This window comes from Polypterus senegalus, chromosome 8 (assembly GCF_016835505.1).
Source record: "Polypterus senegalus isolate Bchr_013 chromosome 8, ASM1683550v1, whole genome shotgun sequence".
NCBI classification, from domain to species: Eukaryota; Metazoa; Chordata; class Cladistia; order Polypteriformes; family Polypteridae; genus Polypterus; species Polypterus senegalus.
In genome coordinates this window covers 59,312,281-59,323,558 of record NC_053161.1, presented here as the reverse complement: position 1 = coordinate 59,323,558, position 11,278 = coordinate 59,312,281, and positions in this window count along the sequence as shown.

Genomic DNA, 11,278 nt, shown 5'->3' with positions numbered 1-11,278 from the left:
ACAGTACTTCAGTGTCTGTGGGGTGACGCACCGAACCTGGGTCCTTTCTCCCATAATAAAATAATTACATTATTTGTTCAGGTTTTCAATACACTTGTATTACTTGTATCTTTTCTTGAGTGTACAAAAAAGCAATTTTTTCTTTTTTGGTCACTAGGTAGATAGGTGACTATGTCAATAATGTGTGGCACACTAGTAGCTCTGCTGCCTTGCAGTAAGAAGTCCAGGGTTTATGTCTCAGGTTCTCCCTGCGTGGAGTTTGTATGTTCTACTCGTGTGTGTGTGTGGAGTTCCTCTGGGTACTTTGGCTTCTTCTCACAGTCCAAAAACATGCAGATTAGATGGACTGGTGATATTATATTGACCCTGAGGTGTGGTTGGGGTGTATGTGTGTGTGTGTGTTTGCCATGAGGTGGACTGGGGCCCTGTCCAGGTTTTGTTCCTGCCTTGCGCCCTGTGCTAGCTGGGATAGGCTTCAGCACTCACAGTGACCCCGTTCAGTAATAAGTGAGTAGGAACATGATGGATTATGCCATCTACATTAGGTGTTTAGAGATGAGCAATCTCTGCCAATTCAGCTTTCATTTTAAGACTCATTATGCTATAGCTCATTATGTTTTTTGGTACTGTAAATAGTTTCTTCTATTTTGGAATCCTTCTTACTATCTAAATATAGGTGGCTTACAGTGTGTTTTTGTGCTTTGGAAAAATACCCTTTTATCATGCCTCATGGTTATAAGTACAACTTCTTCTGTAAGGTGTCTTTCTTTTAAAATACAAACAATTACCATCACTGGTCCCTTTGAATTAAAAATGACACATTGAAGTTGTAGTAAAATTCACAAAGATGTCCCCTCCAGCTATCCCCATGTGCAAATGAATATTTTTATTTGAAATTGCAGATGTTAATGATCCTGCTTTGCTGCAGATGCAAAAGCACTTATGTTCACAGCCAAATTTAAACCAGCACTTATCACAAACTGAATAGACTTGTAACCCCACCCTGTGACAAGGGTATCACATTCCCCATTGCACACAGTTTATCAACTCTATAATGTCATAAGGCTGGATCAGGATTTCCTGGGTTTGGTTGCAGTTTTCCCTGTAGTGATTATCGCTTTAGCCTGATGTGTTGTTGTTGTTTTTTTTTTTTTTGCATTTGTCATTTTAATTAGAGAAAATCTTAATTTACTGTTGAAAGTGTTTTTGAATTTGGCATGGTCGTACAGCAGTTAGTGCTGCTACAGCTCCAGGCATCTGGGTTTGATACTCTTCCCAGTCACTGTGTTTTGCAATTTGTATATTTTTCCTGTGTCTTTGTGAGATTTTCTCCCACATACCAAATACATGTAGGTTATGTTAATTAGGAGCTGTAGAATGGCACATTATTATTGAGTGACTGTAAGGTATGTGCCCTGCAATGGACCAGGACCATATCTGGGGTTGATTAATGCTTTCCACCCAATAACAGAGTAGTAATTCTTGTTGTTAACTACAAGTTGCAAAGTGTTCCATTGCAAGTAAAGGCACAGAATACAGGAAGGGAGTGGGTAGAAGCTAAGTATAATTTATTAAGATTTCTCTGTATTTACAGACCACAATTATCTCTAGTTAACAGCAAAACCTGGCTTGTTAGTTATCAGCTATCCATAATATAACATTCTTAAACCAGCTCAATTCAATTTAGGGTTGGTAGCTGGAGTCTATCCAGGCAGCACTATGCAGAAAACAGCCCTGGGCACATCCATTCCATTATAGTACCAGCTAACACTCATTCACTTTCAAACACTCACAGAGCCAGTCTGGAGGAAGGCCAGAATATCCTGAAGAAAACTTACAACGACAATGTATATGCAAACTCAACACAAACAAATACAAACCAAGCCTATTTATAATTTAATGTAAAGAAAACCGGGTGGCACAGTTGTAGCGCTGGGTTCGCTTCCCGGGTCCTCTTTGCGTGGTGTTTGCACGTTCTCCCCGTGTCTACATGGATTTCCTCCGGGTGCTCCAGTTTCCAGTCCAAAGACATGCAGGTTAGGTGCATTGGAGATCCTAAGTTGTCCCTAGTGTGTGCATAGTGTGTGGGTGTGTGTCCTGTAGTGGGCTGGCACCCTGCCCAAGTTTTGTTCCTGCCTTGTGCCCTGTATTGGCTGGGATTGGCTCCAGCAGACCCCCATGACCCTGTATTAGGATATAGCGGGTTGGAAAATGACTGACTGACTGACAGTAAAGAAGACCACTACCAGGAAACATGCATAGAATCTACTAGAATCTACAGTTTTGAGCAGTGTGACCACTAGGAGATGGTCAAGCAACCACAAACAGAAGGGTCCTGAATATGTTCCTCATTCCTGCTAGTAGAATGGTATTTATTAGAAATTATTTCCAAAAAATAATGAAATGGTAAATATTCTTTTGTCTGAGCCTTTGGTCTCTTCAGGTTTTATAAAACAGTCAAATTCTGTGGTGTTTATAGGATTCCAAGCAGTATCAAAGTAGAGACTTATTTGTTTTCATTACATATGCCCTGGACCTGTCCTTAGCAGTGTGCCTTCCCTGGAAAGCTATAGATGTGAATTTAATCCCTTTTCACCAGAGTGCCTCTTTGAAGTGAACCCAAGACAAGTGGCCAAAAGGAAAGTTCTCTTTTTGAAATGCTAAAGAAAAATAAAACAAACCCTTTCAATGATTACCAGCCACAACCCTCTACAACTGTTTACATTTTAAGCAGACGATAAGTCACAACTAAGATAGAATTAAGACTTGATCTTTATCCAAAAGACTGCTCTGGGAACTCCTGAAAAGGAAAAGGAAGGCTTCATGTGACCTAAAAAGAACGTAGCTGCATAACAATATACAAAGTGCAAAGTGTTTCATCATAGCTGGTTTGGTTACATTCTTGCACTTTGGCTTATTAATCATTGTATTTGCAATGAAAATGGCATGATTAATATAAAGTGGTGAGCACTTTGGCCAGAACTGAAGCCAGGAGAAGATGATGTGCAAATGCAGACAACATATAGAAAGTCTTCAACTCATATAACTATAGACAGCTTATGTACAAAACAAGACAAGTGCAAAATTTAATGGACTGCTATATTCTGAGGTATAGGATCTAGGTACAGTATATTTTGGGAAAGAGGTTTAATTGGATCATATTGCCCTGTAAAATATGATTAAATATTTTAAGTTGCTATTAGGGTAAACTTCAAAGATTTTACTATCATCTACCCCAATCACAATCCCAGTCGTATTTTTAGTTCCTGATTGCAAATACTAAGTGTCCTAGCTCAGTCTATTTTAGAAAGTAACAGGTGCTACATGCTAAAAACAGCTGTTCAGATCAGTCGTTGCATTTAAGGGGGGCATTCCTTTTTAGTGGCAATATAAATTAGATAGATAGAACATTATTTGTCCCCAGGGGAAATTTGTCTTTTTACAGAAGCTAATTAAATAAATAAACACACACACACACACACTGTGGTCTATGCTCACACCGGAATGGCTAAAAGAAAAGAGAACTTCTGTCTTGGCAGTTACAGTCACAGTGAAGCATTATGCAGGCATATTGCTGTTATAATAAAGAAGCCCCAGTAGCATTTCTTGACACACTGCTGAATCATCTTTTCTGGACTGGCATTTAAACTGAACTTTTGCTAGAGTGATTACAAATAGTGAAGGATTGGTGTATTGTTAAATAGTAAAACCTGCACATGCTTTTTAAATATGTTTAGATGTAGATTTAGTATATGAGAGTTTTGTTGTGAATACTGAACTTTGGATGCAAATATAACCGAATAACCTTTGAATAGAGTGATTACAAATAGTGAAGGATTGGTGTATTGTTAAATAGTAAAAACCTGCAATGCAAAACAATATTTAACAATATTTAAATCCTAATATAATTAATATCTTTGTCCACAGTAATTCAAGTCCCAATCCATTAACACAAAGACAGTAGTTATATAGTAGTATATATCATTTGGCTTTCTGGTGGAGGGGATGCATGCCATCCCTTGCTCCTCCATGTTCATCCATGCACTATAAATGCAGAATCATCTGAGATTCTTTATGTGCTTCAGAGAGTCGCCATTCCACTGTTCTCTCTTGAAAGAAGCCGGAGTCGCCTAAACTGAAAGTGCAACTCAGAGAGCGGGTCCGTCTGACCTCAAGGGGCGGAGAATCCTCCCTCGCTGCCGGGCGCTAGTGGATGACGTAGTAGCCCGCGACGGTCCGGGAGTATCTTCGCACTCTCTTGGCCTACCGCCCACTCCCTGTCGGCTGATTACACGGTGTGGAAGCAGCTTGAGATGAGTCTTTATCATCTATAACGAGGCCAAAAGCTTTTCGGGAATGCTTTCTAAACTACGCGTTACTGTCAGACCAGTCCCGCCCGAGGATTACGGAAACGGAGGATCCGGTGTACCGCTACGTAAGCCGAAGGGTTCCTCCGAGACATACGTAACACGGGCGGTATACATTTTAGACTGGTCTTTTCTTAATCCATTGTTGCGGTAGAACAAAACGGCGAGCAACGACAGACACGCTACTGCCGGAATCAAACAGCGCTGTTACCTATGTCCATTAATAATAAGCTCTCCCGTATGTTTATCCGCCAGGGATTGCTTCTGCTGAGCCACTCGTGTGTGTTCCCCAGAAGCCAGCCCCGCCTGTGGGTCCCCTCTACTTCTCCACGAGATGGGTTGGTAGCCCCGGTTATGCTCGTGGAGCAGAGCCTGCACCGCCCTTCCTGACCCCCGCGCAACTCGGCCCCGTACTCACCCACCTGGTTCCTTGAAGGTCGTGTCCCGGTTCTTCAGGGACACCATCCTGCCGACGTACGCCACTGTGACATGACCTGGTGTTATATGTATAAACAGTATTGTCTAAGCCCTTCAGCTGCTTCCCATGCACACGTGTGTGACAATGTATAGACTGAGGTGTACAGCGTAAAGAGGAAAGAAGACCAGACTATTCCTTGTGGTGTTCGTGTTGCTGACATCCATATCAGAGACACAGTCCTTGAGTCTCACAAACATAAAAACATATTTCTCACAGTGCTGCCAGTATTGTCCAGGTAAGAATAAGCCTTGTGGAGGAGAATCATAATTGGATTCTACACTCCAACCTTTGTCTGATAGGCAAACTGCTGTGGGTCCATTTTGTCTATCATAAGAGGACTCATATAGTACTGGACCAATTTCTCAGAGGCCTTCATGATGTGAAGCATAAGTGCCACTGGTCTGTAGTCATTAGATGAAAAGGAGCCTACCTTCTTTGGAACAGGAACAATGTAGGATGTTTTCCAAACTACCATCACTTTTCGCAGCCTTAATGATAGACGGATCAGGTGACAGAAGACACCACAATTATATTAAGCACAGGCCATAAAATCTTTACAAAATATAAGACTTTTAGACCTGTGTAAAATGAAGTCTGTTTAAACGCACCTTTTTAAGAATTCTAACTAAGATTTCAATTAATAACATACATTACAAGAAAAGCACAGATATCCTGCATTCCATCTGCTACTTTACAAGAATTCCTGTGCCAACTTTTACAAGAAATGACTTGCTCTCTTTAATGAGGAACATTTTTATATATTATAGAAAAATATCATCATCCAGTCCATTTATAATTTTTTAATGTAATGCCTTTGAAAGTTTATGTTACTCTAGAAAAAGAGACATATCTTTCATGGCCAAAGGAATATAAATAAGCAATGCTATCATCATGACAATACTTAAAAATATTATACAGCCTGATATTATGAGTTTCATAGTTCAGTACAGAAGAAGCATGACTTCTAAAATTGAGTTGCTTAGTTCATATACACTGAATAAACCTTACAGACAATTGGTACTATAGAAGTCAATTTTAAATATTTATAGATTTTTAGATATACTGTAGATAGATTTTTCTTGCAACCTGAAAATATAAAGTACATTACCAAAACATTTATCAAAAATACTATGTCTATGTTTCAAATGTTTTTTGGAGCAAAAAGACTGACAGCACATTGTATATTCACTGTAATACTTGGATTCGTCACTGTATTAAGTTCTAGTTAATCTTATGGAAAGTCTTAATATTTAACAGAAACATGATACTACATTACGAAGGTAATACTCAAATAACTATATAACAGTAAAGGAACAGCAGTGGCAAAATATCAAGGATCTAGCTTGAATAACCATTTTGGGTAAACTGCATTGTTAACTCTACTGAGTGTTATAAGTGTTTAAGCATTGTCACAGTGTGAAAGGAGCTGTCTAGGTCTGTCTTTAATGAATATAGGTTTTATGAGTTTTAGAAGCATTAGCATGTTTACTTAAGTGTCAAAACATTCAAAATCAAAATGAAGCCTTCTTATACACCCTCCAATTATTGTTTGCTGGGTATTGCCGAATACTAACTTGAGATTAGTTGGCCCTAATTTAAGCATTAAGAGGCAATTTCTTTTAATGAAACACCCTGCATATCCTGTTACCATGCATTTATAGGTCACAATTTGTTTAGTGCCACCTGTGTTTCTGAGCCTGTTTTTGCTCTTTTGATTTTATTTTCAGTTATACAATTTGCTCATGGTTTTTGGTCTGATGCACATTTTGCTTTTTTTTGCCCATATTTGCCCTAATTTGCTTCATGGTTTATGTTTATACATTAACCTTCTTTTCATCTTATTGTGTTTATGAATCTAACTGCCATCCCACTCACAGACTCAAATATGCCTTTACTGTCAGGTTTTCCTCATGGTTGACATAGCCCTCCACCGGGCACAATGTGAGAGGGGGAAAAGACATGGTTACAATCACAGAGATGAAAGGTGGCTGAGTAGAACATGAGTCACAAAAAATGAAATTAGGTTTTATTATAGAAATTGTAATTTGATAATCACAAATAATGATTCATTTAGGATGGTCTAAGAAGTAAAGTTCATATTAAAAACAACCCATTTTTCAACTTTGCATAGTAATTGGAGACCTGAAGGGGTGAAGGTGGAAGAGGAGTGTGGAGAACCTTTAGTCATGTACTCAGCTACATCAGTGATGACCATCAAAAATTGATGTGACTGAATATGATTGTAACATTTTACATGACTTTGTTTGCTTGTCATTACAAAATATCATGAAAGGTTCAAAAATATAGATTACTAAGGACAATTCAGATCAATTCAAATAAAGTATAAAAAGAACTAATATAAACCCAAAATATAATGTTAAATTGTTAACTAAAAACATCTAAAAATACTACGTACAATTTACATAAGGAATCTGAAACTTGAAAGTACATGTTAAGAAAAGTACTTAGCAGCAATAGGGAACATGTCACTGTCCTCTCACCAACATTAAACAGAGCTTTAAAAGGGCTAATAGGAGGATTGGTTACATAGAGTACCATACTGTGTCAAGTTAAAATGAAAGGAGGCTATGTTTAAACTTTAAAATGAACTTGAGAGATCTCACCCGAAATATTGTGGTCTTTTTGTTACAAAATAGAGCTTAAAATGCTATGAAAACTGTAGGGATGAGCTATTTTACTGATTCCAGAACTACATTTAAGGAATTATACCTAGTCAGTCTAAGCAATCAAAGAAAAGAGGCAACATAATAGAAGTGCTTAAATTACGATGGTAATTAGCATGGTGGATGACCACTGGAACTACTTAAAAGTAATAGGCACAGATTGATTTGCTTCAGGGTAAATTTCACAAAATTTTAGAAAGTGCATGCATTTCTTTACACAGAAAACAACAGATACGATAGCAGTGTAGTAGATAGCAGTATTATACATTGTACAAATCTCAATATTTTCTTGAAGACTTACCGGTAATTATGTGTTAAGTTAGGTTAAATGGCATATTCTTGTCAAAATATTTCCTATGTTCTAATTTGCATAGTGAAGAGTTAAAAGTGCCATTGCATGGTGAGTTGAAAGCTTCACGAGTGACAGATTTAAGGATTTCACACCTTACCATTTTTCTCCTTCTTTTGTTTGCTTGTATAGTTACTGAGAAAAAAGTTTCAGGACACCAGAAAAAAAATATTTTTAAGTTAGCTATGAGATCAGTCTCAGGATCTTCCATAAAGCTAATTTATTTTGGATATAGCAGAATGATTTAGCAGTAAAACAGCAGTTTACATGTCAGTTGGTTCCTTTCCAGGTAGGAATTTAGTGGCATGGACAAAGAACAGTCATCTTATGGAGCTCACCTACTGTACCTCTCGACAGTGTAAAAGCAACCATTTCAAACAATGGCATTAGAAAGAAGCAGAGAAACTGAATGAAATATTGTTGTTATCTGGAAGCATTAAATCAGCTAATGTCCATTTACATTGTGCCTTATAGGAATATTCAGAATGTTAAAACACTATGTAATATTAGAATAAATACAAATAAATATTAAGTAAAATTAATTAATTTTCCAAAAATATTTTGATAATTTTTTAGATGGTTAAAAAAACACAGATTTGGTACTGTCACAATAATTGACAAAGAGTCCAAAAAAGGTTTGGGGCAGCCACCTGTATATTATATCCTGGCTGCAAAATAGGATTACATGTGTACTTATCGGAGCCCAGAACAGAACTGAGGTCATAGAGGAAAGATGGCAGCTTGAAAGGCCAGTCTAGGAAGTGATGTCAAAAGAGCTGGAACTGGAAGGGTCCTCATCCATAGGCTCAGACCTGGAAGTGACGTCATCAAAGGGGCCAGAAAAAAAAAGTGACATCATCAAGACCAAGTGGAATTTCCCGTGAATGGTCTGCAGAAAAGCAAGAAAAAAAGTCAGTGCACTCCACCACCCCCTGGTCTGGCACGGAATTATTCTAATTCAGGCCTCTTAGGTGCCTCCCATGCGCATGTGTGTGACAGTACCCAAACCTCTTTGCCCCAACTATTCCATGTATTTGTTAAACTTTATCCATAGCACAAATGATTAATGAGGTAATGATTAGCTTTAACAAGTGTGCTAGTGATGCAATTTAACAATTAAATTCTTATTTGATGGTAACCACAAATCATGGGGGCCTTGAGGAAAGATTTGGAAATGGCTATGCTAATACACTTTGATAGACAAATCAAATTTTCTATCTACAAGGCAATAGTCAGCTAGCAAAAGCACATCAGGACAGATTTTCACAATGTGGTGTTCATGTTGTCATAAACAAATTAGAAGGAAAGTGGATAAGCTGAAGATGGAAAATGAAGTAAAAGGCCGCAAAAACCTGTCTAACTCTGATGAACAGTACAGTACTTAAGTCACTTCCTAAGGAACAGAAGAAAATCCAGTGAAGTGCTTGCTCAGCATCTGGCAGAGTCATCTGGAACGAAAGTGCAAGCCTTAAAATAAGTGGTTTTGTTTTATATGTGGCAGCTAAGAAACCATTTTTATAGAAAAACATCACGTGGAAGAGATTGCAGTATATGAAAGACTGTAAGCACGGAGTGACAACCAGTGGTAGAAAGTCCTAAGTGGTAATGTGTATAAATTTAAAAAAATCTGTTTCATGAAAATGCCAGCATGTCAGAGGAAGAGTGCATTAGTACCTTTCTGCTGCCTTAACTGAACGTGTAGTGGTGCATTTCAACCAATGGTTTAGGGGATCTGGTGAAAACTGTTGGAATGATGACTACAGCAAAGCAGATTTTGATTTAGCACCCTAAACCTTTGAGAAATTATTTTTTGGCAAACACATCATCATTATAAAGATTCCATATACTCTGAAAACACAAGATGTACAAGGAGTGTGCAGATGGAAGGCTAACTGTATTAAGTTAAAACAATTAAAGCCAGGTGGGATTGTAGCTAAAAAAGTTAAAAGAGCAGTTATGGCAAATCTTAAAAGACACGTGTGAAGAATTTACTGTGGTGCACCAAAATTAATCGTTTCATTGTTTACACTTTACTGTTTGTGAACCAACAATGTATACTGACTTTGTTAAATGCACATGACATTTATGTTACTATTTATAATGTCAATGTCTGTTTACATTTATTTTAATGGATATATTATTTTCACACTTGCTGCTCAGACATAGTTCATTTAGAAGGTTAATGCCTTACACTTATGTTAATCTTCAAACCCTATTTAGTATTGGGGGCATTTAATGGAAGCACATTTTATTATTGTAGTCACAGTTTAATGCAATAAATCAAAATAGAAAATATTACCTATAGACTGTAAAAGGTCACAGAATCACAAATAGATTTCTGTGGAAATATGCAAATTTCACATATCAAGTATGCTAGATCTGATTAAAATATGAGGACCCAGTAATGTGACACAGCCAGTTTTGGATACCTCTTTAAAGGTAACACAAATATAAAAGTGCTGAATGTCTATGAAATGAACCAGTGTTCAACCATGCATTAATGGTAAAAGTCATGCAAACACAACTACAAGCACAGTATTGGTGGCATTTCACAGTAAAGCTCAGTGAACATAAATGCTTAACAGTTTTGTCATATTCAAAGCAGTACATCCAGATTGATCCCAGAGCCAAATATCACTCTGATGACATAACTCTGCGAATCATGGTAGTAACAGCACAATGATTATCATGACCAAGATACAGATGGTGTTAAAGGATGGGTTGTGAAAGACAAGATAAAGAGAGAAAATAAAGGGGTGGGGCAGGACAGAGCGAGAAAAGGCCAGTAAAGAAGGGAAAACTTGTTGTGGTACTGAAATGGAGTCTTCTCACCTAGAAGACCAGTGTCAAAAACGTGTGCAAGTTACGTTTAGAAATGAGCAAGTGTTTTTTTCTTTCTTGTGTGTTTGTTTAATACTCTGCATTCTCCATTTTATGTATCCTTCTCTTACATGTTTTCAACAATAATACAATGGTTGTGTATGTTTGGCATTCTTGGTGGTATTCTAAGTGCAAAAGGTTGCCAAAGAAATCTCCTCACATTATATTTAACTAGTGTACTGTAGTATTAGTGTGAAATTATTGCTGGAAATGTAATTATTTAATAAGGCACTATAAGCTTTAATAAAATATTATTGTATTATTCAAAGTATGAATATGTTATGATGCAGTGAGTACAGAGCACCTGCAGATAACAGTAATTACTTTGATTAGTCAGTTAGGTTGCTTATGGGATTGTTCTATGCAAAGGCTGACGTTCTTTTTCAGTTTACAATAAGCATATTTCCACTGCATCTGGTTATATATAAAATGCTATTTTGATAAACATTACTTAAATAAGACAAGTAACCACTTCATTATAGCCTAATATGTTGCTAGTGTGTGCCTATCTCAGGGAGAC